The following is a 26,954-nucleotide window of genomic DNA, read 5'->3' on the forward strand; positions in this document are numbered from 1 at the left end:
GGTGCAGTATTAATAATAAAATTCTTATTATTATGGAATAGGATGTTCCTGATTTCACCAGAGAAATGTTGAAGGGTATGTGCTTGTGGGTTTCCCCACTGATATCTGGTTGGCCATTCATCTCCAGCAAGGGCTGGAGGAAAACTCCTGCCTGAAACCCTGGAGAGCTGCTGCCAGTCAGTGCAGATGACAGTGAGCTATAAAGGTCTGACTTGGAATAAGGCCTTCCTTCCTATGTTAAAGGAGTAACTTCTGAAATGTTGTGCCTGTACTAGTTGTGTCAGACCCCCCATACAGTTCAGAAACATGTGTAAAGTGTGCATAAAAAAGTGAAATTGAGATACTGAATGGTTAAAAAACAACAACCCCAAATTCACAAGGCCATCAATGGTGATTAGCAATAATGACTATCCTCTGCCTCCATGGCCAGAGGCAGTAATGTTTGCTGGAAGCCATAGTAAGGTAAAGCGACCCCTGACGATTAGGTCCAGTCGTGACCGACTCTGGGGTTGCGGTGCTCATCTCGCTTTATTGGCCGAGGGAGCTGGCGTACAGCTTCCGGGTCATGTGGCCAGCATGACTAAACTGCTTCTCGCGAACCAGAGCAGTGCACGGAAACACTGTTTACCTTCCTGCCGGAGCGGTAACTATTTATCTACTTGCAATCTGACGTGCTAGGTTGGCAGGAGCAGGGACCAAGAAATGGGAGCTCACCCCGTTGCGGGGATTCGAACCGCCAACCTTCTGATCGGCAAGTCCTAGGCTCTGTGGTTTAACCCACAGCGCTACCCGCATCCCTGCTGGAAGCCATAGGAGGAGACAGTTGCTCTTGTGCTTGGGTCCTGCTTGTGGGTTTCGCATAGACATCTGTTTGGCCACTGTGAGAACACAATGCTGGACTAGATGGGCCATTGGCCTGATCCAGAAGGCTCTTATGTTCTTAGAAATGCATGTTAAGGAGAAATGCTTGGAAAATGTGTATATTAAGAGAAATGCACATCCAAATGATGATGAACTCTTATGAGAGGGTTTTGTTTAAAAGAATAAAAATCACAAGCTGATGTGCAAATGTAGAGAACTGAATCTGAGACTGGAAAAACGAGAAACTGAGATATCCTGAAATTAACAGCTTCTTCCATCCCACATTGGGTGGGGAGATAGGGTGCACATAGCTGACTCAGTCTAATGTTCCTAGGTGCACATCTATTCAAACTCAGGGTCCTCAATTTGGTTTGAATGGCATCCCATCAAAATAGCTCAAATAATAACAATGGGAACCCTTCTCTCCTCATTGCAGGCTATTAAAACTCTTTATAATTCTCTCCCATTTGGCAGCACACAATATCTGAAGACTAGACCCCCAGGATGCTCTTCAGAAAAAAAAGTTACATAAACAACCACGAACCCCAGGCAGAGAAAATGTATGCTTTGAATGTGTTCAAACTATCCATATTAAGTCAGTTTAGCACTTTGATTAAAGAGCTTAATCAATCACCATCCCAAGCTGCTTATTAATCACTTTATCAAGCGGTTGATGCATTGCTGGTTTTAATAGAATCCATTTATTTTGATTTCTACCTACTTCATCTTTCTAAAGGGGTTTCGGAATCGGCTGTGATAAAAAAGAGAGGGAGGGAAGGAGGGAGGGAGGGTGCATCTAAACACTAGGAAGGAAGCTAAGAGCTCACTCTCTCACGTTCCATTATCAACACACCACACTGACGTAGCCAATTTATTAAGGGTAGGAAAAAAAGAAGACACAGAGAAGCCTTCGTTGGACTGAGTCTTTTGGTGAGCTTCACAGTTTAACTCAGATAAACAGAGGCCATTCGTTTGCTTTCACACCTGACACCTTCATGATATACGATCCTAATAAGATTAATCTCTCCCCCCTCCCCCGCTTTACAAAAATTACATCCAGCATACAGGCTTGTGTCTATCCCAGTACTGGTCACTGTCTGAAGTTGTCTTGTGGTAAAGATGGTGGTAAGAGTCTTTTAAAAAAATTAAATCACATCCTTCTTACAAAAATAAATGTTCCATTTCCATATTTCCTTTCCCTGTAATCGGTGGTGGAATTAGGTAATTTTAGATTCAAGACTTAATGAGCAGTCTTTATATCAGGAGTTTATATCAGGCCTGGGGGTCAAATGTGGCCCTTCAAGTCTTTCTGTCTGGCCCTCAGAACTTTCCCCAGGTCACACCCTCTCACTGTCCCCACTTCATGTCCCAGCAGTTTTTGCCTGGCTGGAATGTGCCTTTGCATTCTGACAATGCCTCCATACTCTCCAACATTTCTCCAATGAAAATAGGGACGTCCTATTCAACAACAACAATAACTTTATTATTTATACCATGCCCATCTAAGTGGGCTGCCCTGACCACTCTGGGCAGCTTCTAACATATATGAAAGCATAAAAAAACATTAGACGTTAAAAAAACACACGCTTCCCTATACAAGGCTCCCTTCAGATGTCTTTTAGAGGCTGTATAGTTTCATATCTCCTTGACTCGGGAGTTGCATAACTCCATACCATCCAACATTTCTCCAATGAAAATAAGGGGATCTTAAGGAAAAGCGGGACATTCAGGGATCAAATCAGAAACTGGGAAGGCTTCTGTAAATCCAGGGCTGTCTCTGGAAAATAGGGACACTTGGAAGGTTTGTGCCTCTTGCTAATCTAGATTCAAGGACAGAGGTTAATGAATGTATGCAGAAACTTGGCTACTGTATGAACGTAACATGTACATCTGTTGTTCTGCCCACTTTTGCCCATGCCTACCACTGCCACGTGGCCCTCAAAAGGTTGCCCAGAAAGGAATGTGGCCCCAAGGCTGAAAATGGACCCCCTGCTTTAGATGGTGGCACACAGGGCTTTTTTTCAGCAGGAACTCTCTGGAACTCAGTTCTGGCACCTCTCAGGTGGGTGCCACTGCTATTCTAAGAGAAGAAGGGTGGTGTTCATGGTGAGTTCCGGCAAAACATTTTACAGAGAATAATTCTATACCATGCTTTATAATTTTGTCAGTCGCATGGAGACTCCTTATATGTGAAGTGACTACTAAATCTTCTTCTTCTTCTTCTTCTTCTTCTTCTTCTTCTTCGGCTATCAAAGGATAGTTCTCTGTTTGACAGAGTCCATTATTTAAAGGGCTGTCAATTCACAGTCCAGTTTAAAGATAAAAAGAAAGAAAGATGGTGAACATACAAAATGCATCAATTTCCACTCCATTTTCCAATTGAATTCTCTGACATGCCTATATCTGATCACCAAATTTTAGATTTCTAGGTGGTGTGATAGGTCCACATGGAGGTTCCAGCACAGAGTTTTTTTAAACAATACTTGGTTATTTTGTCTTGGTACATTTTATGGTATTTTAAAAATTATTAAATGATTTGTGTTTGTATTGTAACATTCCTTGAGCCATTACAATTGGATGCTATAATAACGCAAACAACAGCCAACAAACAGAGTGGTCACTTTTTCCTGAGGTAACGTTTCATTTGCCAGTTACATTACCTGTGCTTTGATTTCAACTAGATGGGGAGAGGCAAATCAAGATTTCCTGTAACTTCTGCATGTTCTCCGCACCCCACCCTCCCCACCAATGATCTTCCATTCCGTTTCTGAATTACTCTCTGGTTTCTTTGCTTTTTAAAAAGATTTCAAAATTCAAATGCTGCTGAGAACTGGAAAACAACAGTCCAAAGGCTTGCATGGTCCATGCGTTCACCATGCTTGCATTTTCTTTTCACACACTGGGATTGTCGAAGACATCAAACATGATGTTTCCGCCAGAACAAGACATTCCCAGAACCCACATATGTTCTTCAGCACTTTCCCCAAGAGTGCAGGATTCCAGTAGTCAAGGATCAGCGCTGGTCTATTTTGGGGGAGGTGAGCGAGGAGACAAACCGCCAAAAAAGAGAAAATGAAAATCAAGCAGGTCTGTTCCAGGAGCACCTTTGCAAAGGTAATGAAATCAACAGATGCCCTTCCTGCCTGCCCCACGGCTGCTCCCCCTTCCCCTCTAGTGATCTTCTCAGTCTCACTCCATTTAAAAACGAAATGTCTGCAGGCTGTTTCTAATCATTTTGTCAGTCTGATACTCATCTTCTGAAACCAAATCCTTCTTCACCTTTAGGAGTACACGTACAATAGTGATATGTAAGCAGCTCAAAGTCATGCGAGGTGTGTGTGTGTGTGTGTGTGTGTGTGTGTGTGTGTATGTCTATATATATATATATATATATATATATATATATATATATGCCAAGCAAGGGCTGCCTGTGTAAGGGAGAAAAAGAAAATCAATATGTTAGAAGAAAAGGTCAGAGTGGGGAAAGTGACATGAAACAGCGCTTCGTGAAGGATATTGTTCCCTTCGTCTCTTTTGAAGTTCCTTTACCCTTGTGGGTGAGCCTGAGAACACATATATTTCCTTCTGGGATGGAAGCTCTGTCTTCCCATTGCTTCCTACCTTCTTTGAAATGGACATTTGTCTCCCCCCCCCCCCCATAATCTCTCTTTCTCTGTCCCTCGCCCTTGTTCTGGGCTTGCCAACCCCAAGTGCCACTGCAGGGGGCGGCACCCCTAGCCAAGGCCTGTCTGGGCAGGATGAGCAAACGCTGCTCACAGAATGGATTGGCCTCTCTTTTTTGAGCGGCCCTCCATTTGCTTCTTGAGGAGGGCAGAGCCGTTCTGTTCTCACCACTCAAAAAAGGTCAGGAGCATCTCCTTGTTCCTTGTTCCCTGCCCTTATCTTTTCCCCGAAACCCCCACCCCACCCCTCGGCTTCGTGCCCACCCCTCCCTTCTCTCTCTCTCTCTCTCTTGCTTGCGTGTAGTTTTAAAGTATCCTATAACCCCTTTTTCGTCTCCCAACACATTTACCCACAATTAACAATCAAGCAGCTCTTACTCCATTCAGCCCGTCATTCACTCCTTGCCTCATTTGGCTTGCATCTCTCTTGATCTGCCATTGTACCCAAAGCTGTTTGCGCCACCCTATCCTGCCCTTCTTACCAACCACAGGAGGATGGGGGGGGGAGGAAGAGAAAAAGCAAGGCAGAGGAAAGGAACACAGTATTCAGATGCTGAATAGCAAATTGCTCTTGAGTGTTCTTGCTCCCCCCTCCTGTTTCCCCCCTCCCCCTTTGGAAGGACAAGTCCACTCACCTTTTTTGGTGGGCAGTGTTGCAGCCAGGCATCTGTGCCCCTGCAGTGATCTGATGTAGGGGTGGGAAGTTGACACCCCCCCTTGTGCCGTCCCGGCTAAGCTAGCCTCAAGTTCACCAAGCACTAGGTGGGACTTGGTGAATCAACCTGTGTGGATAAAGGTGGTAGGGTCTAACATCAGTAAGAAGCAGCCCGACACTATTGGATACCCTAAATTCACATCCAGGCTTCCACAGAATGTCAGGGTCTCCTGGCTGACAAGACGTGGCATGAAATGGCATGAATTCATGCCCATTGTGACAATGAGAAGTGCCTTGAATGGCACCCCTCATGTGTTGGTCATTCAGCTGGGCGATAATGACTTGGTTCTAAGGAAGGGCATTGACCTAACCTGGAACACTAAAGAGGATTTTGAGAAGCTTGCTGCCCTGTACCTGGACTTAACCATAATTTGGTCCCAGCTGCTGGAAACGCATTGTTGGTGTGATTGCCCTGACCCGGTTGCCATTAATAAAGATAGAAAGAAAGCAAACTGTGCAGTTGTACAAAAGGTGTAACACTTGAAAGGCTGTGTGATACGTCACCCTCCCATCACCTTCAACCAGGAGGCCTTATGCCATAATGATGGGGCACACGTTTCCGATGTTGGCAACGAATGACATGAATGACATGACAGAGGGCACCAGAGATTGGTTGCAGGTGTGAGGGTGTTGGCAGCAAGCCGTTTGGGCCTGAGTGGCGGTTAGGCATTGGGTAAGCCTTTGTATGGATGGAGGGGAGGTTGTAGACTTTGCCTGCCCCTTCTCATTAAGGCAGGTATGTCCAAAGCCCATTTCAGAGGCCTAATCCGGCCTGCCAGTCAGTTTAATCCAGCCCCTGTGGCAGTTTATTTCCTGGGGTAAAATCCTCCTGGGGTAAAAAAATCCCTCAACAACTTCAACAACTTTGGTCAACAACTTTGGTCGGCCCCTTGGTCGGCCCCCACAGCCCTTCACTTCATCAAATCTGGCCCTCTTTGGAAAAAGTTTGGACACCACTGCAAGGGTATCCTGTTAAAGGGATCCAGGGGTGTGGATCTTATCCGATGTCCAGAAGTGGGCTAGGGCCATGCCACGACCCCAACGGGGATGCCTTAGGGTGCCCCTATTTGATGTAAGTCATAGGGCTCCCCCTATTGGTGGTTTACCAATATGGACTCCCTGCAGATGGGTGGGAGTTGAGATATAGCCTGGCTTCACCCAATCCCTAAGCCAAACCACTCACATCTGTAGCCAATAAAGTTGTGGCCTATTTGAACCCATAAACCTAAATACTCATGTCCGTGTGTTTATTAATCACTAGGGAACCGCAGGTCACGGGGCTTTGGCACGTAAGGGAGGCCCTGAAAGCAACTATACATTTTGCTTAGTGCTCTTGAAAACAAGCGTTTCACACCTGAAGCTTTTCTCACTGGCCCAGAAGGACCCCCTTCAAACCATTTAATTGCCAATTGCTTCAGAGCTTGTTTTTTTTTTAAAAAAAAAAAAGGAGGGGGGGGGAGTCCATTATGTCAGGCAGCTCTAAGGCGAACGACAAAAGTATGTGGGAAATGAAAGAGTCCTTCTTCCAGGGCCAACGCAGCATTAAAAAGAAGAAGAGGAGGAGGGAGGAGGAGGAGGGTGGGCAGAGAGAAAAGAAATACAGATCACTGCCTTGCTTGTTATTAGCAGGCAGTCACTGCCCCCCACCCCCTTTCTTTAAAAAAAGATGTAATTTTCATTTTGTCTTTTCACAAGCACATGCATGTGTGACCCAGTATGTGTACACAAAGGAAGACTAAGAAGGATAAACATGTAGAAGATGCACAGAAAGAAAATATCTCGATATTCAACTCTGTATGATGCTCATAGACTTTTCATTGTTTAAGTGAAAGAAAAGTGGGAATGGTATTTCTTTCTGTTAAGGTAGAAACATTGACCAAAGGAAGAACGAAGCTCTGGGGATTTTATGAGAGCATATGCTGCTCAGGTCCAACAGGGCCTCACCCTGATATCTCCTGCTTTGGAGGCATGCCCCATCTTCTATTGTGTTGGGAAACCAAGGGTTTCCATTTCAGGTCTAGTAGAAATGTGTAAATTAATCCCAAGAAATTAGATGGTTTTGAGGAGGGAAACTGAACAAACAAAAAAAGTACACAGTAAGCAAGTAAGCAAGTTTGAAAGTCAAGGCTATGAATAATGTTGGGTATTTTTAAAACCCCACCACCAGCAGGGATGAAGGAGAGTTTTGAGTGGTCCACGTCTTTAAAGAGAACCTACTTGATTCACACCACCGGAATCAAAAAGTAATTATCTACTGAGAGATCAAGTAAGAGTAGCAGTGTTGTACTACCCCTCTCTCAGTACCATAGGGGGCACTATCAAGAAATGATATCCTTAGCTGGGTTATTAAAAAATACATGGTTACAGAAGAGGGATAGTTTTGCTGGAGCAAGCTAGCAATGTCTACAAAGGTCAACAAATGTGGTTAAGCTGCCAAAATAATATTGTTACACATCACCCCAATCTCCAAACGGTGACAGAGTGCTTTTCTCAGGATTTGGATTCCTTGGAATGAGGGTCTGAAAAGACTGTGGAATCTTTACACATCAACACTCAAACAGATCTTGCTTCCTCATTCTGTTTCCAGCAGAACCCCCAAGTCTAGCACAGAGCAAACATGTCTCTCTTTCAGTATCCACCTTCCAGTGTCCACCTTCCAGCACTCACACACAGCAACTCTGGCTATTGTTCTTCTACCCAAGATTACATGGTGTCCCGCCAGGTGAGTGAAGTGAGGAAAATGCTTACCCCTTGGAGTGCACCATCACTTAGCTCATTCTTTGAGATGCTGATGGGCACTTAACTGGCCAGCTGTAGTCATGACCTTGACAAAGGGACTAGCCTATCCACCAGGTTTTGTTTTACACATTATAATCTCACAGATACAGGATCACAGGAACTGGAAGTCACACAGGCCATCATCCAGACTGCCTCCCTGTCCCCAACTCATAACACTATGATGCCAACTTTATCAGAGAAAGTTGCCTTATGCCAAGTCACATTGCTGTCCATCTAACTCAGCAGCATCTAGCATCATTGTCAGAAGTTCCCCTGGAATTCAGCAAGGCCAGGTTTGGTGTACTGAACATGAACATCACTTCTCACAACAAAAGTCCTGGAGCAATTTACCATAATAATAATAAAACCAACAATTACAATATGTAAACATAAATTCAGGTAGGTAGCCGTGTTGGTCTGACATAGTCGAAATAAAAAAATAAAATAAAAAATTGTCCAGTAGCACCTTAGAGACCAACTAAGTTTGTTCTGGGCATGCACACTTTTTCAGATACAATGAAACAGAAGTCACCAGACCCTTATATATAGTGGGAGGGTGGGGTGGGGGTTTTCTCAGAAGGGTAATAGGAGATGGGTGATTGACTCAATGGGTATGGTAAACCTGTTGACGACTGTTAACAACTGCAATTAGTCCTACAGGAAAAAGCAAGGGATGGTATGCAGATGACCAAAAATAGCTTTAGCATATGTAATGAGACAAGAATCCAGCATCTCGATTCAGACCAGGTCTCTCCATAGTTTTCAGTTTAGTAATAAGTTGTAATTCAGCAACTTCTCTTTCAAGTCTATTTCTGAAATTCTTTTGTAATAAGACAGCTGCTTTGAGATCCTGTATTGAATGTCCTGGGAGATTGAAGTGTTTTCCTATTGGCTTCTCTGTCTTGTGATTCCTGATGTCAGATTTATGTCCATTTATCCTTTGGCGTAGCGTTTGGCCTGTTTGTCCAATATAGAGAGCTGAAGGGCACTGCTGGCATTTGATGGCATACACAATGTTAGAAGATGAGCAATTAAATAGGCCTGAGATGGTATGTTTGATGTTGTTGGGTCCAGTGATGGTGTTGTCTGGGTGTATGTGGCATCAAAGTTGGCATCTGGGTTTATTGCAGGCTCTGGTACCAGTGTCCAGAGTCTGGTTGCTGTATTATTGTGCATGAGGAGTTGTTTGAGGTTGGGTGGCTGTTTGTATGCAATGAAAGGTCTTCCTCCCAGAGCTTGAGAAAGAGAACTGTTGTTGTCTAGAAGTGGTTGTAAATCTTTGATGATGCGCTGAGCTGTTTTAACTTGGGAGCTGTATGTGATTACTAGTGGTGTTCTGTTATTTTCTCTTTTGGGTCTGTCCTGCAGCAAGTTCTTTCTGGTTTGTTGATCTTCATCAGGTGGATATTTTAGTTCCAAAAAGGTTTGCTGTAGATCTTTTAGTCTGTTTCCTCCCTAGACCATGTCATTTCCACATGTTCAATTCCATCTTTCTGTTCTGATTCATCTCAGCATAAACTTTCACATTCAAAAAAACTCAATATATGCAATAAATATGCATCACTTACAAAAGTAGGTATACGGTTGAACCAATGAAATTCATCACAACATATTATATGGGCACACATAACTGACACACAACAAAGTGGTAGTTAAATTTCAGGCTGGCAGTTGGAAAGAATAGTGGAGTCGGATAAAAGGATTGTTTTTCTTTATTGATATTGTGAATGATGACAGCGAACTTGAGTCAAGAACAAAGAAAGTGGGTTCTAAAGCAGTTTACCTACTTTTGCGACACCCTGTATATTGCAATGTACATTTTCTCTCAAAATATATATTATGTTTCCTCTCAAAATACAGAATTAAGCACATATTTTTTTATACTGTTAAACCGATAAGAACCGAGTTGTAACGCTCAACTCTTGAAAGCCTATGTTCAGATATGCACATATCTTTAAGGGGTGTGGAGTGAGTCTGTTGACGTAGGAAATTACCAAGTTTGAGTTCTTCCATAGCAGCCAGTGTGGTCTGACAGAACTATGGAGTCACCCTCCCAACACATCCATTGCACATTTTTTCTGGAAATTGCTAGGTGGAGTAGGGTAGGGCAATGGCAAGGTTGGAGCTGTGCGGATGCACTGGCAGGAGTGCTATATTGGCTCTGCTGATGCAGACACAGTCCTGACCAAGCCATTGCCCTGCCTCACAGCGGCACCATCCAGATAAACTACAGTGATCCAAGTGTCGGGAGGGCCTCACCACACCACACAGTTGCTGGGAACCACAAGTGAGGCAAGGCTGTTGTACTCAGGTCCTGTCTGTGGGTTTCTCAGAGGCATCTGGTTGGCCATTGTGAGAAAAGGATGCTGGACCAGATGGGCTTTTGGCCTGGTGCAGCAGGGCACTTATGTTTTTATGTTCACTGTCTGCAATTGCCTACTCACTGATGAGACTTTGCCGGTGCCAGCCTGACCTCAATGCAAATAGAACTCTTCTCTATAGAGCTCACCCAGGGCCTGGTGCAAAAGCTGCAAAGTCATTTTTCCATGCAGCTGGGCAGACCGGGGGAATAACATCAAATACCTTTAACCATGCATATGTGTGTGTGCACCACCTCTTAGTTAAGTCCATGTTGCTGCAGTCTAAAACTCCAGTGAATAAGATCCTTGTCAACACAAGCAGATTCCTTCTGTAGTGACTTCAGAAAACGGAGGTTGCTGTGGTGTGAAAAAGGGAGAGCCTGCAGTTTGATTATTCATAGCTGTCACATTCATCAGCTGTGATAACTGGTGATGAGAGTCACTCTCCAAACTGAAGCAGTTCAGATTCAGTGCATATAATTCTAGGACTGCTGTGCAGGATTTTGTCTCAGAATTTACAGGATACAAATGAATCGTATTATTATTATTATTATTATTATTATTATTATTATTTCCATGTGGGTTAAATATATGGTAAGCTCCTGCCAGCCATGTGCTTCAATTTATTTCCAAACTAGTGAAATATCCATCATTGTGATGGGCAAGGATGTTGACGGAAGGAAGGCCTATGTGTTAACAGAGAGCATTTCAATTCAATTCAACCTTTGACCTTCCAAATGTTGCTGAGCTACAATTCCCATCAGCCCCAATATCGTAGCCAATGGCCAGGGATGATAGAAAATGTAGTTCAGCAACATCTGGAGGACCAAAGCTCCCGCACAATTGATCTAAAGAGATACATGACTTCCTGTGGGAGTCAGGGTCCAGGAGTCAGATTCATCTTCATCAGGTGGTGGTGAGGAAGAGGAATGACATGCAAGCCCAGCCCCAGTGATGCTGCTGGCAGAGGAATCTTTGGGATATGTGAATGTGGCGCTGTCATCTTCTCAATCTGAGGACTCCAAGACCCTGGATGACCTGAGCCTCCCCTGTTCCATAGCAGGAGGAGACTGCTGGAGAAGGCTGGGCCCCATTAAGTCAAGAGGCATCTTGGAGCATGGGTGCTGCCAACAAGCAGGCTGTACATGGATACAAAGGATGGATTCTGTTTTGCTGGAGCAGGCTAGCATTGGTACCCCTCTAGAATTTGTTGGCTTTCGAAAGCAAACAGTTGATGAGATTCCATATGGCTAAAGAGATGTCACAACCGTCATAACGTGGCAACAAGTCTAAGCACTCAAACTGCAAAACCTATGGAAGAATTTCACATTCTGAATGCAAGTTCAAAATGTCATGGTCAAAAAGGCTTTTAGAAGGGATCAGGTGGACACGAATCCATGAAAGCTTATGCCATGATAGACTCGCTTCCCTTTAATGTCTTACAAGAGTCTTTGTGCTTTAGGTATGGCAAAATTGGAAATTTCAAATATTTGTGAATATTCCCTTAGTTTTATTAAAAACTGTGTGTTGCATCCAGTGCTAGTACTACTCAGCAGGGCTGGCCCACCCATGAGGCAATCTAAAGCAGCTGCCTTAGGCTTGGGTCAATGTTGTTACTCTTCTTATGAAATGGGCTCCAGCCTGCAATGGTTTATGCCACAATAAAGTGCACAGCCTTTCTGGTACAGTGGGCCTAGTTCCTGGTTAGTGTCTATAGAACGCAATGATTTCTGCCTAGTTACCACCTACCACCCACATTTTATCATCTCCTAAGTAGGCAAGAACAAGTGTAAGTAGAATTAGCTTGAAGCTATCCATCATTTCCAGAGGTTACCGAATGATATAGCTTTGCCATTTCTCTAGTCCACCCACTTGTGTGATGTTCTTTCCAGTCTCTTCCTGACCATTGAAAACAACAGCTGTGTTTTCTTAGCCAACTATCAAGAGTTTTCAGTTTCAAAGTCTAATAGGACAGAACTCATTATACATCTTGTTTTCTTGTGCACCAGTCAGCAGCTCTCATAAACATGGCCAGACATTGAGGTACATGAGAAAAACAAAACCTGATAGTATATATTTAACATATTTTGAAGCCTAAGATGCTACCCATTAAAAGTCAGACCATTGGTTCAGTGAGTTCAGTATTGTTTGCTCTGAAACCCTTAAGAGTTTCAGGCAAGGAATGCTCACAGGTGTACCAGGAGATGCCAGGGATCGGAGGCACCATCTTCTCAAGCTGATTGAGGGGGCCCAACGTAACAGCCTGATGTCACATGCATGATGTTGCGAAGAGTCAGGGGCCAGAGCTGATACACTGGGGGGGGGGGGGCAAACTACCTTGGGCCCATCTCCCCAACGTGCATTGTATTCTGTACCCAAAAAACTTGCTAGTCCTCACTGAGCTGCTTCTTAGGTTCTCAATATTTTTTTTCTACTGCTTTAAACTTTAGATTTCCACCAAACATGCTGATATCTCCCTCCTGTTTCTCAACTCTCCACACAGCTGTCATAACTCACCTAATTTCAGTTCCTATGATGAAGACTTCCACATGAAAGAAAAGCATATATTCTTCTGCATCTCTTACAGGTTGGTGCCCTTAACCCTGTCCATTATTTTGACAGTTCATATTGCATGAGACAAATGTCTCATCTGTTCCCTAATTATTTGAACAATGAAGCCTAGTGGATACTTCAGGCACTGCATTTCATGCAGATCTGATTAAAGGAAGAGGGGTGGGGGAGAGGGAAGGAGAGAAAGTAAATCTGAATTTGTGCATTCCCCCCCCCCCCCGGAATAAACATATATATAAAAAAACACTGAAGTGGTTTTCCTTGAAATATTTCTACTGAGTGAAATTCCTTAAAAAGATACAAAAGTGCTCCCTTCTTCACTCATCAGTTCTACCACTCTTTAAGCAAGCAAGCAAGCAAGCAAGCAAGCAAGCAAGCAAGCAAACAACACTGTTCCCAGGATTTAGTTTGACCCAATCTAAAGAGATTTACTTCCTTTTTCTCATCTCTCTCTCTCTCTCTCTCTCTCTCTCTCTCTCTCTCTGAGTGGGTGTATAGATATAGATATATAGCTCTGTCAGTTTCAGTTTCTCTCAGGGTCTCCTGCTTCTCAGTCTTAAGTTCAATCCATTTCCAAACTTCTTTTTCTTTACAAAAACACATTTGTGGGTGCATTTTATCTTACCGTATGGCATTTCCCCCAATCAATTTCTCTGAACATAGTGCATTTTTGTATATTGCTTTCATTCATATACACACTGTTGCCAACCCCTTCCCCTAATCTATGCTTTTTTTGTACACATTTTGTTTTGTATTGTTGGAGAAGGGCATCACAGCTCCTGGAGAAGTGATCATTTCAGAGAAGAATTGCATTTTGGCTCACTATTGGTTTGTGAAATTCGGTAGGTTTATGTTAAAATGCAAACAAAATACACTTCCTCCCTGTCGCCGTATACACTGTGTCCGTAGCACCTGTGCTTGTCGTTGAGTGCACATGAACATTAAGGCAGCACACACAGCCCCCTTTGCACACTAAAGCTGGCGTGGATCATTTTGAACTGTTGAGAACTTCTTGTAGGACAATGATACTTTTCGGGCATATCTTGGACCCAAATGAAGAAGCATCTTCTTTGCCTTCAAACCTGTGCATGGCAGGCTTATACCAAGTAAATAAACTCTACATGCAAATAAAGAGCCTTCTGCAATTCATACTTGCATTTTGGAGGGGAGGCCTCTGAGATGGGACTGCTGGGTGGGAAAGAGGGGTGTTATAATTGCAGCCTAGAGTGCCTGCAATTTCCTCCGTGAAATATTGGGAGGTGGTATAAAAACCAATCGCGCTCCAATGGAGGGGGGCTACAAAGGGACATGAACAGATCACTGGGAGCACCAGATTTAAAAGATGCTTGAACCCCCTTTTTAGCAAAGTGAATAGCTCCCCCAAAAGAAGGCCTTTCCAACCGCAACCAATCTCGAAAGAGTTTTCTGAAGCCTTCAAATTCACCGGCTAATAACTTTAAATAGTTCATTGAGTCTTCCGGATTTTGTTGTTGTTGTTTTTTGTTCATTCTTTCTCTTTTTAAAGAAATAATCTGCTTACATCGTTAAGACCCTAGCTAAGCTCAGTAACACAAATTACCAGATGTTGCACCCCCCCCCCCAGTATTTTCTCTCTCTCCTTTCCCCTCAAAAGACCAACCACCAAGCATGTTGAAAGAGAGAGGTCATTGTCCCTTATTGGCAATAAAACCATTCCCCCCCCTTTTTTTTGCAACTCCCAACAAACGAAACACGAATACCTTTCAGCTGTAGTGGGGGAACCCTATCTCCAACTCCTTCCATGTCGGGCCCGCTTGGCTTTGTTACTTGCTAATAATGCACTCATGTGTAAGCTAATAATGTGAACAGAGGGAAAATGAAGAGACCTTTAAAAAAAAAAAGCAGAAAGAAAAAGCAGAATGAATTAGGGCAATTGAGGTCGCTCTCTTTCATTTTTGCTGGAAGGATAGTCGCCCTGGTTTTTACCTTATCGCTTATTACACAATTTATGATAAAATGAGATGTGAATCCACTCTTATTGTTGGGCTCTCCCCTATTGAACATGCATATATAGAATTCATTTCAAATTTAAACACTATCTTAATTATAAATTGAATAAAATGGACAACCTATCAGGTTCCCTAAATTGCATTCTAACAAATAATTTCATTTCCCATTACTTTCCCACCAATGATATATAGGCCACAACAATGTCCAGCGTAATCCCGTTCTGTTACCTTAATTGTGCTGGAGATTCTACAGCGCGACAAATCCCCACACCTGCTTCTATAGCTGTTGCCTGAGCATGTAAACAGTGGAGAAAATTGTGTGGACTTAGCAGAAGAGAGGAAACAAAACTGCCAAAATAGTTAAAGCGCGTGTGTGTGTAATCTTGCATTACTTTAAAAACAATGACACAACATTTTCTAGAGCACTTAAGACATTGCTCTGGATTTGTTTGAAGCCCAAGTAAACCTGGTTACAAAAGCATTAAGTTCCCAAATTGACTGGGAAAGGCATCAGCTTGAAGATTTTATTTGCATTATTCTGCAGAAGAAACCTACTAACGAGTAGAGAGATTTGCAAATGCATATAATTTCCTTTTCAGAAAAAAAGAGTGTGTGTTGTTGTTGAAAAAGTATGTATACTAAAAAAAGGCTTGCAGAAGTCTTTCTGTTTTTCTCTTTAAAAAAGAAAAAGAAAAAGAAATTTATCACTTTCAACAGTACATTTAGGAGTAATTTTGAGTGAAAACTGCCAGAGGATAAATACTTTAAAGAAAATATATAGCATTTGGGTGAAAAGGGATAAGCAAAATAACAGCAAATTACTGTGTATAATTCAGTTCAACATTTTGGAACAGAACCCTAACACAAGTTTCTGCCTATAGTCCTTCATGTGTTGCTCCTTGCACTAATAAAACAGATTTGATACATTCTCCAACTTCTTCCTGTAGGCTAAACCTAAGAAATAAAATGCATGTGGATTTCATATTCAGTCTGAATGGTGTCTTCTATCTCACTGAGAACTTCTGCTATAGGAAGATGATATTTTGGGGGTTACTGTCTGCTAGATGTTCAAATGATATATATTACATTGCAAATCAAAAGCACAAATAATGGTTAGAATAAAGATTGAGAGACAGATTGTATATAGCCTATAGCACCAATAATTTAAGCCAGATGTTTCACTTTTGTTATAATTAAGATAATATTATGAATTTTTCCCCACCTCTGTCATACAAAATATCTGCACGCTTTGATTGATGAGAAAGAGAAAAGAAAGAGCAAGTCTTATACAGTACCAGGTTTTCAAATATTGTAACAAAGCGATATGCTTCTGTAGATATTTGTTAAGTTGCAGCCGTGTGTTTCAAATTTCTCAACTCAGAATGAAGTTAAGCCCGTCTGAAGAACTTCATTTATCAAATGAGCTTTAAGAAACGTAAACTGATCCAATAACAAAACTGGAGTGTTAATATTCATTTTTATGTGAAAGGTACTACTGAGCAGCTGGCTTTTTTCTTTCCATTATTAGGCTGTTTTGATGGCATTACTTATCCACTCAGAAAGAAAGAAAGAAAGAAAGAAAGAAAGAAAGAAAGAAAGAAAGACTTGTTGCATTATCAGAAAGTATGCAGGTTCTCTAAAGTTTGGTTTTAGAAAACACACCACCAGTCTAATAAAATTGAATGTTCATTTCCAATTTTCCAGAAGCAAGCTTCTACATCTAAATAGTGATTATAGCCAAAACTTTTTGGAGTGGGTGGGGGTGGAATCTGTTTATTTCCCTTTGTTGCCCCCACCCCACATGCTACAATGCTTTACTACCCCCCCACCATATCTTTTATCTTCCAACTAGTTTCAACTAATATGTTTGTATGTAACTCCTTCCACCCACCACCACCCCCCCCCCCAGCTTATCAGGCAACGGGCAGCATTTGTGATTCATAGCAGTCATCAATGTGATAATAAACTCATTCACAAGACTAACAAACATGCAGCTCCCAGTTATTTACGAGGCAAATTCACTTGCAATGCTGGGCAGTGGAACAGGGGGAGAATCAAGATGGTGTTGATTGATAAATTGACAGGTTAATTTACAAGTGGATAATAGGAGTTAGACCCAGAGGGAGAGAAGGCAGCTTCGCCTACTAGCTGGGTTACACTGCCATCTGTCTTGCACAGGCAAATCTGCAAGAGCAACTCTTTTGAGTCAAGATCAAATGCGCACACAGACACTTTCCCCCTCTAAGTTAGAGACAAAAGCTCCCCCTCCCCAATTTACTGCAGTTTAATTTCTTCTCTGCATTGACACAGTTCACAGTGTGGACCTCCCACCTTCTGATACCGTCCGTAACAAGGGAAATGTAAAGGTTCTTTGTCTCATAAAATGAAAGACGAATGCTTCTAGCTTTTCGGTTTTCATTTCTTTCTCTTCCCCCCTCCCTTCATTTTTGCTTCTTCTTTGGAAGAGGAAAGAGGGAAGATCTTTGTGGGTTTTTAACTATAATAAATTGTGCACCACTGTGACAGTTGCAGTAACAATGTGAAAATAATATTGGCTTCCCCATATAATATTTATGTATTCTGAAACCAACCGCTTCTAAAATTAAACAAGTTTTAACCACTGCTAACGGAGGCTCCTAAATATTCTCCATTTTATCCTTACAGATGCTGTTGATGGGAATCCTGTCTTTATTCTAACACTTTGTACTCCTTAGAAGGTTTTGCAATTTGAAACTCTTTTTTGGGGGGAAGGGGTTCCTTAAATTCCCAGAGTTAGTTTATGAAAACCTGCAAAAGCTTCTCTCTTTTTTCGGTGGTTGAGAATGTAATGAAATTGGACAGCACCTTTCTCGAGCTGACCTGCAATTTGATGGAATTTGAGATCAAAGAACATTTGCAGCTCAGAGACTTTGAAGTTAATAACTTTCACTCTTACTCCTCAAAATTAAAGCAGTGTTGCACGAAACGTAGCTTGAGAGTTGTTCAAAATAACAGGATTCTCTTGCTTTCATTTCAAATTATAAATATTGGGGGGGGTGCACTTTTTTCTTTTCACATATGTGGTAAGTAAGTGCCTTTCACATTTGGAGAGGCACTACAAATATATACGCTAATGTTCTGATAATTTAATCTTGAAAAATAAACTGGGGTGCATCTCTTACTTCATTTTTTGTTGCAGTCAGTGCTATTCTATGGAGAGTGTTTTGGTTTTTTTCCCTCTTCTAAAAAAAGCTTTCTCAAAATTAGGCTTCCGAAATGTTACATCAAGAGATCTTCAGAATCACAAAGGGAAAAGCACAAGTAAAAATATGTTGTAATATATATATATTTTAAATACAAATAAAAATTAACAGCTTGTTTACATGCCAAAAAGAGCCTTTTAAAAAAGAATAATTTTGGTATTGAGTTAGAGGAGAGGTTTGGGTTTTATATGCTCAAAGTCTTGTGCTTTTTCCATTTTCTTTAAAAATCAGCTTGTGGGTGTGATTTTCCTGTTTTAAAACCAGTGCAATGCTTTTAAAACATTTTTTTTAATCCACCCCAAACCAAAAGACTAAAGGTTTTGCCAAACAAAATCTATATATCTCCAGCTGAAAGAACCACAGAGAGAGAGAAATCCACCTAACTCGGAATTTCAAGCTATCTGGCTATTCTTTATGTTCCTTTTCATTTATACAACAACAACTAGCAACAGCAAAACCACCATCATGTCAATAGCCCACCCTGGATTGAGACCTTATCCCTGAGGTTTTGCTGGCTGCCCCCTGCTAAGCACAAACTAACAAATCAATACGGCTGTCCTTTCCCAAACTAAAATGAGTCATAGCATTCAGTAATGAAGCTGTGTCAGGCATTCCAAGTTAAAATCCTCTCCTTGCATCCTCAGCCTAATTGTCGAGAAAGCTTTTATGCCGAGAGTTGGAAGGGATCAGCCAGAGCAATCCAGCCCTCCTCTCAGACCACAGACCAGATTTCTGGTCACCGCTCTCGCCTCGGAGCTGCAGAACCCGCCTCCTTGTCTGCGGCTCTGTCACAAGGGTGAATCACTGGGGGCTCTGCGTAGCAAGCGAGGCCAGGGCCTCCACCTTCCACACTCGCGTCCCTGGAACAGCACCCTGCGGTGCCCCCTCAACACCCTCTCCACAAGGTTTGGCCTTCTGACCCTCCCCCTAGCTCTGTGAACAGCCTTTTTTATTATTATTTTACCCCGATGCCTCAGCAGTCATCAAAAATCTCTCTTTCTGATGCCATGAAATGGGATGAATTTCTGCAAATTAGCCTCTGGAGCACAGGAAGATTTTACAAGTATGTGTTTAGAAATGATTCAGAGTTTGGGGGGGGGGGGGATAAGATCCAACGACCTCAGCATAACTTCCTAAGGTTTTAACCCTGAAAAGTTGGCTCTTTAAAAGAATAAACTTCTTACCTCCTACTTTTACTATATATATATATTGACTAAGAATTTGAAACATAGGCTTTTATTCACGAAGCCTTAACTGTTTACCTCCCACAATTCTTACCCCCCCACTATATATATATATATATATATATATATATATATATAGACTAAGAATCTGAAACATAGGCTTTTATTCATGAAGCCTTAACTGTTTACCTCCCACAATCCAACGTGGCAAATTGGTTTAGGGCTTCGGGAAAATAAAGGGCCATTTCCTTCACCAGCACACACAGAGAGAGAGAGAGAGGGAGAGAGAGAGATCTCCTCACATCATTCCCAGAAAGAAGGGGTGAAATCCACACACCACATTTTGCAAGCACAGAGAGATTTATTTTAAATTGCGTTTTCTTGGCATAATTTCAGCCGGGGCCAATTGATGCTTAGCCCCAGCACCTCAACCTAGGAATGTGTAAGCAATGATAAAGAAAAAAATGCTGCTAAGCAGGTGCAAAGTGTCATCCCCTCCCTACTGATTAACACGGGAGTTTGTGCAGAATGTATTCAGAACCAACAACGGCAGAAGAAGGGAACGAGTAACAAAAGACGAAGAGTCTCAAAACTTCCCTGATTTTTTTTGCAATACTGTACTTCCCATTTTCGGCTGAGCTAAAGATTTGGCAGTCGTGTTAATCTCTGTTTTGGTGATTTCATAACTGAGATGAGGAGAAAGTGTGTGCCTGATCAGATAATAAGAATAAGAATAAGAATAATAAAAAATCACTTCATGGGGTTGTTTTCCTGGATCACATGTGACCATCACCATGCTTACAGATGCACCCAGAGCATAAAGAGCAATGGAAAGTTATATCTGCCTCCAGGACTTGTAATCCAGTGCTATACTGGTTCTGAGCTCAATTCAGCCACTATGGCTCTTGAGAGGTTACCCCATCATCAAATGATAGCTGGGTTTTCATTCATTCCACAGAAACTCCTATCCAGCAACAACAGGAATGTCATTTCGTTATTAGACACCCCTTTCCTTTCTGCCACTTAGGACAAGATATCTGTTTTCGGAACATTGTGCTTTTGTTCATATTCTAGTTAAAATTCGTCTCCTTTACGGCTATGATTTTTATTGCTACAGTTCACAAAGAATCTTCACAAATTTTGTAAACTTCTAATTCTTTCCTCTTTTTTTTTAAAAAAAAAAGCAGCCAAAGAACGACTTGCAAACACCAGCGGTCTCTCTCAGATCTAAGTCAGAATGGTTCATGTCTCTCTGTGTCACTCCTACCACTTGCGTTTGAATGGGGTCAGTTCACACATGTACCTCAGAAGTTAAATTTGTGTACATGCGTGTGTGAATGAGGCTTGGAGATCTTGCCTTTTGATGTTCTTTCTAATCCCTCTTTTGAGGATTGCCGCTGCTTCTCACTATTGTGAACAGTTTCAGGTGTGTGTGTGTGTTTAGGCATCTCTTAGTACTCAGGACATCAAGTATACATTATATTCCCTGTAATTTAATGCCACATTTTTTTTCTGTTGTGTGCATTTTTATCTACAATCATTGCTGAATCCAGGTAAGACTCTGTACTGCATTTTTTCTTGAAAGAAAAAGAGGGTTCCGTTGTGTGCATTGGGAAGTATGACTGATGTCCTTGGTCTGTGGAAATGGGCATTTCAGCCTCCTTCTGATGTGGTAAAATTGTAAATGTGCTAGATATATGGAGTTGTGCTTGCTGGGGGTTGAAGATCTGAAAGCGACTTGTGAACATGTTCACTTTAATATATATGCAAGCATTCCCATAACTGGGAACCTGGACCATGGAAAAAGTGTGGGTCTAACAACTTCAACATGGTTATAGTTTTATAACACCTGAAAAAGGACTTTTTTCAAAGAGGGAAATGCGGGGGTGGGGCTAATATTAGAGGCCAGGTGCCGCCAATTTTCTGAAACAGGGACTTTTTGGTGGTAGGACCACAACTGCAGACTAGTCTTTCCAAGTAAATTGAATCGGGACACTGACCTAGATTTTCTTTATAAATATGAACATATTTTGTTATTCTCACAGCCCCCTTTAATATCTATAAAACTGACTGTTTTGATCTCTTAACAGTTTCACCTGCTTTTGTTTGAATTTTGTTTTGTTTGTGTTAACCTTCACCGCCTCTCCAAAATATTCACTTAAACATAATTTTCAGATAAGCACTTGGTGAATTTCAAGAGAATCAAAAGGGGTTTTGATTGGAGAAAACCCACTTCTCAGGGTGAAATCTACACCCTGCTAGATTTCACTTCAGGTTAATATTGACAGAATATTAATATTGAGGAATATTTACAGAAGCCAACATTTTAATAGGATTTGGGTCACAAGAGAAAAACACAGCTCCTTAGAATTTGTTAAAAAAAAATAATTCTACCACTTTTTGTTGTTTTTTGTTTTTTTACATTTTGTTGGGTACTTTGGGCAATTTTTTAAACAGACTAAGGAGGATGCCAAAAATCTTGTTTGAAACTGGGATGAGCTGAAAAGCAGATTAATTAATGTTGAAAACAGTGATAATGCAGAATCAGTGAGCCAGCTTTTAGGAAAGTGTCCTAAGGAGAAATCATCTCTGTATGAATTACATAAATGTGCGTGTGTGCCTTTACCAGAACAGAGTAAGTTATTCAGAATCAATACATTTTCTCTGTTTTCTAGAGACTGGCCGAGATTGAAAGATGAAGAAATCTCAAATGCTGAACACGGTATCAGGAAGCGGGGGGCGGGGATGAGAGGAAAAGGGCTGCTGATTTAATAGACATTGCTTCAATTATAAAAATTTTCCAGGAATGTTTTGAGGGAAGGGGGAAAAAAAAGATCAAATATGTCATCATAACTGGGGGGAAAAATCCCTTTCAGAGAGTTGAAAATTCCCCTCTGGCCAGTGTCCTATTTTAAGCCTTTAAGAAATAGTAGTTGAGCCCATGGGAGAAAGCTCTTGCAAAGTTATAATTTCATGTGATTTGAAATGTGGCACCTGAAGGCCTCCCATACCGGATCACTTAAAATAAATAGGGGCTCTCTTCAAGAGGCATTTGTCCTTCCAGTTGCCTGAATATGCGTATGTGTTGTATACAAGCATATGCATTGATGGAAAGAAAGATATAGAGGTAATGGCTCAGATGCAAACACAAAAAGGTGTTGTTTTTTTAAGCACCTTACATTCTTAAAAACCCCTTCTTGCATTTCCACCTGAGATTCTCTCTCTCTCTCTCCCATATTGATTTATTTGAGATATTGATATACCACCCTTTGCCAAATGCACACAGGGTAGTTTACAGCACAGTAACATAATAAGCAACATATACACATAACAAAATAGCCATTTGAAAAACCTGCTATATTCACAATAAGCAGCTATGTCAAATCATTCGTAAATGATTTCAGTCATCGATAGCTGCATCCAAAAGTCTTTTGAGAGAGGTACACCTCCAGCTATTTCTGAAAGGAAAACAATGATGTGGCTATTTGCACCTCAGTGCAGAGAGCTAGCCAGAGCTGGAGAGCTGGTACAAAACCACCACCACCATCCCAATAGGGTTATATTTTGTGTAAGCTGCTTACAGGTAGACTCAGAATCTGGTCAATGGGAAAGGAAATATTAGAGGCTAGACTATAGAAATTAGACTACCAAGAAGGGGTAGGGGGAGATGGTGGTAATTTATATTAGGTGAATTGGGCATCAACCGTGAAAACACACCTTTGAGTTTCTGATTATGGTAGCAGTGTGCTGGATTCTGCATCAAGGCAAAATTCACAGCCAGTGTGGAGGTTCCTGCATAAGGGGGCAGCGATAGCGAGAAAAGAAGGATTTTGAAGTAAAAACAATAGTTTCAACAAGGCTAGTAAGATTTCGTTGGATGCTGGCATCCAAATGTTATGGTGTAAATGTGCTATTTAGCAAAGTAACAGTCCTGGTGTGTTACTAGAGACGAAAATATTTATCTCTATTTCTTTCTTCCCTTTGGTCCCATGTTTCCTTCTGACACTGTTTGGCTGGGGAGAATTTCTCAAGTTAATTTCATGGTGCAGGAAGTTAGGATCATAAGAAGCTGTCTTATAACAGGCCAGGCCGAAGGTCCAAGTATCTCATTATTATTGCCTATATGGTCTTACAGCTCCAAGCACTCAACTAATGCAGCATAAAAACAGAAGAGTGTTCTAGATCAGGCCAATGGTCCATCTAGTCTAGGCATAGGCAAACTCAGCCCTCCAGATGTTTTGGGACTACAATTCCCATCATCCCTGACCACTGGTCCTGTTAGCTAGGAATCATGGGAGTTGTAGTCCCAAAACATCTGGAGGGCCGAGTTTGCCTACGCCTGATCTAGTCCAACATTGTATTCTCACATTGGCAACCAGAGGCTCATGGCACAACTCCTGTGGGAATGAGTTCCATAGTTTAACTGCTCTGCATGAATAATTTCTTTCATTTATCTGTCCTGAATTTTCCAGCACTCACCTTCAATGGATGAGTTCTGGTGTTAGGAGAGAGGAAGAAAAACTTTTCTCTATCTGCTTTCTCCATGCCATGCATAATTTTACAAACTTCTATCAAGTCGCCTCTTGCTTTCCTTTTCTCTAAACTAAAAAGTCCCAGACGCTGCAATCTTTCTTCATAGGGGAGCTTCTCTACCCCCTTGATAATTTTGGGAGCACCTTGCAGGATTGGTGCCCCCCCATCTGCTAGCACAGAGAACACAGATTACTGCTAAGCAATATTCATGGGATTTTGGTATGTATTCTTTTCTTTTCTCCCCCTTTTTAGTAATGATTTCTGTCCCTCTAAGATCTATCAAGATGACAAAATGTGACAATTTTAAGGTAGAGAATATTTCCTTCAAGCAGTGGGGGGAGGAATCAAAGATAAATCCTAGCTTGGTTCTTCCACTCCCCCCTCCCTCTCGTCCTATTAGTTTTTTGACAGTCTGCTTATGGAGATCTGGCTTGTCAAGATGAAAGTCACCTCTGTCTCTTTCTCAGAGCTATTTCAGTCTCTTTTAAGGAGTTAAGTGCACTGTCAGTTGCTAGGAGCGGGCGGGGGTGGCGGAGGAGGAATCCTCTCCACCACACGGAAGTCCTGTAAAACTTCTTAATTTAGTAGAATAAGAGAATGTCTCTGATTCTCCCCCATCCAGTCTTGTTCCCAAGTTTCATTTGCACCAATTGCTAAAGCAAGGAGAGGTGTACATTTCTCTTGAGGCAAACAGGGACCCAGCAAGGAGGGGTGGGAATAGAGTCCTGTCTGCCTATGGAAAGTGAGAAGGGAAATTGAGGGAAATGAGGTTACAAGCAAGAGATGAAGGACTCAGCATCAGGGTACTCGAAGGACCCCAACATCTACAAGCCACAGCCAGCTACAAAAAATAAAAAAAAATAAAAATCAGACATTCAGAATGTCAGATCAGGGGTTCCTCTGAACATATTCTGTGCCCAGGGCTTTTAGTATCAAAATTGCACTGAGTTCACAATCCTCCATTCACACTCAATTCCATTCTAGGTTAGCTTTCTTCTTTTCTACAGTCCAATTTAGCTGGGAGAATTTGTTTTCTTGTTACTTTTGTTTAACAACCTTGTTGATCCATAGCAGATCACTCAAAGATCTACCAGCAGGTCCCAATCTACCTGCTCCAAGTTATGCCACCTATGCATATATACTGTAGGCATCGTTCAGGTTTCATGGGGTTGTACTCAATGCTAGTCTTACTCAGAGTAGACCCGGTGAAATTAATGACCTAAAGGAAGTCATGTTCATTAACTTTGACGGGTCTGATTTTGGTAAGATTAGCACAGTGAATAACTGACAATAGATCAACACTTTATATCTATTGTAAAAAAAAAACAACCCTGGGCTAGAAGCAGTTCTCACATTCTGTGATACTGAACTGGCAAAAGCACTTTTTATTTTTGCCTCTCACAAACCTGATACAAAATCAGCTTCGATGGGTAATCAAAAGTCACAGGATTATGAAGAAGACCACACAAAATCTTAGCAGGGTAAATGAAGGAAGAGAGAGAGAGAGAGAGAGAGAGAGAGGCAAAAAGGTGTCTGCATGTTGAGCTGGTTCCTCTGAGCCGAAGCGAAAGCAAAGAGGAGATTTAGCAGCTGTTCCTTGTGGCAGAAAATCTTCCCTGATTGTTGGCGGAACGGAGGCCTAGAAGTGTCAGACAGATACAGCTGATCCACAAAGATAAATCCTGACCTGCAGGGCCTGCAAGATGTGCATGCAGTGCCTGTAATTTTGTCATGGTCCAAAAAATAAAATAAAAACAACAAAAATATATGTGTCAAAAGTCATGAAGACCCAGGAAAAATGAAAGGGAGAAAAGTCACTGACAAGTTTTGAAGTCATCAAATGACCCTTGAAGCTCTTCTATCTTTCTAATCTGATTTTCTTAAGGTCTGCGGAGCCATTGCGATATTAGCCAGCCCCCAACCCTGGACTTGCAAGGGTGTTGAGGCTGGTTTGCCTGCTTGCCTGTGTATATGTGAACATTTCTGTGTGTGAATTCGTTCTCAGTTCCCCGATTCCTCCCCTTCTGTTCACACATTTATAAATCACTTTCCCACATGAATCTAAGGCATATATAAACAAAGACATCTCTGGTTTTGAAGTTGGTAGGCAGGAATAACGGTGTTAGCCAGGTGCATTTTGCTCAGTGGGTCAAGTTGTGCAGGCCAGACATAAAGATCTCTTTGCTGAAAACTTCCCCTCTTCTTCATGCATTTATATATTAAATCCCTCGGCCCTCCCATCAATCAAAGCCCCCTGGGTGGTTCACAAATATCAATGAAATGCACAAATAAAATCCAGTCGATAAAAACAATCTCATTACAAATAAGAAAACTCATAAGGTGGCATAGAAGTACCCCCGTAAAAACAGGCCTGCATAAAAGGAGAATGAATATATATATATATTTGTCGTAGTCATTAGGAGTTCAATCAATCAATCTCTTAATTATGGTCAATGATCCGCATTGTTGTTATGAGTTATAAAAAGGAATTACCCCCAAAATTCTAAGCATACACAGGATTTTGCTTTGTTGTTGTAGTGTGGAGGAGGAAGTCACAATTAAATCTGGACTTTTTTCAGAGCAGGACTTTCAGGGTGGAATCCCAGATACACATATACATAACTACATTTTGAAGGTATGAAGAGATTTTGGAGAATGGAAAGGACTCTTTGGAAAACAATGCAAGAAGTCTTTGAAGACCTGATAACTGGAATGAAAGAAGGCATCCATTTCCACTCTGCCACAAAATTATTTGCATGCAGCGTTGCTTCTGTTGCACTGCAGTTTGGCTTTTTTTGTGGAGAGGGGACCACATTATTCTTCTTACTGTCAGTTACAGTGAAACTTTATGGAAGTACGTTATCATTATATCGTTCCTTTGTGTTACATAGTGTTTGTGGTCTGAAAACAAAAAAAAAGCTGACATTTTCTGGATTGATTTCTGTTCCAGATATGGGGGTGAATATGTGGTCATCAATAATTTTCACTCCCATTTCTGTTTTTATTGGAATTGTACAGCATTATTTCCTGGGAGTCATA

At 41.6% G+C, this 26,954-nt stretch overlaps 1 long non-coding RNA gene across 1 annotated transcript; it reads left to right on the forward strand.

Moving 5' to 3' along the window:
* The first annotated feature begins 19,219 nt into the window (after positions 1-19,219).
* Positions 19,220-26,605, forward strand: LOC308463231. Its single transcript, XR_013979523.1, has 3 exons — positions 19,220-19,261; positions 22,058-22,104; positions 26,495-26,605. It is a non-coding gene; the product is annotated as an uncharacterized lncRNA (long non-coding RNA).
* Positions 26,606-26,954: the final 349 nt, after the last annotated feature.

Source organism: Podarcis pityusensis (assembly GCF_964106645.2).
Source record: "Podarcis pityusensis genome assembly, chromosome: 14".
Classification (NCBI taxonomy): Eukaryota; Metazoa; Chordata; class Lepidosauria; order Squamata; family Lacertidae; genus Podarcis; species Podarcis pityusensis.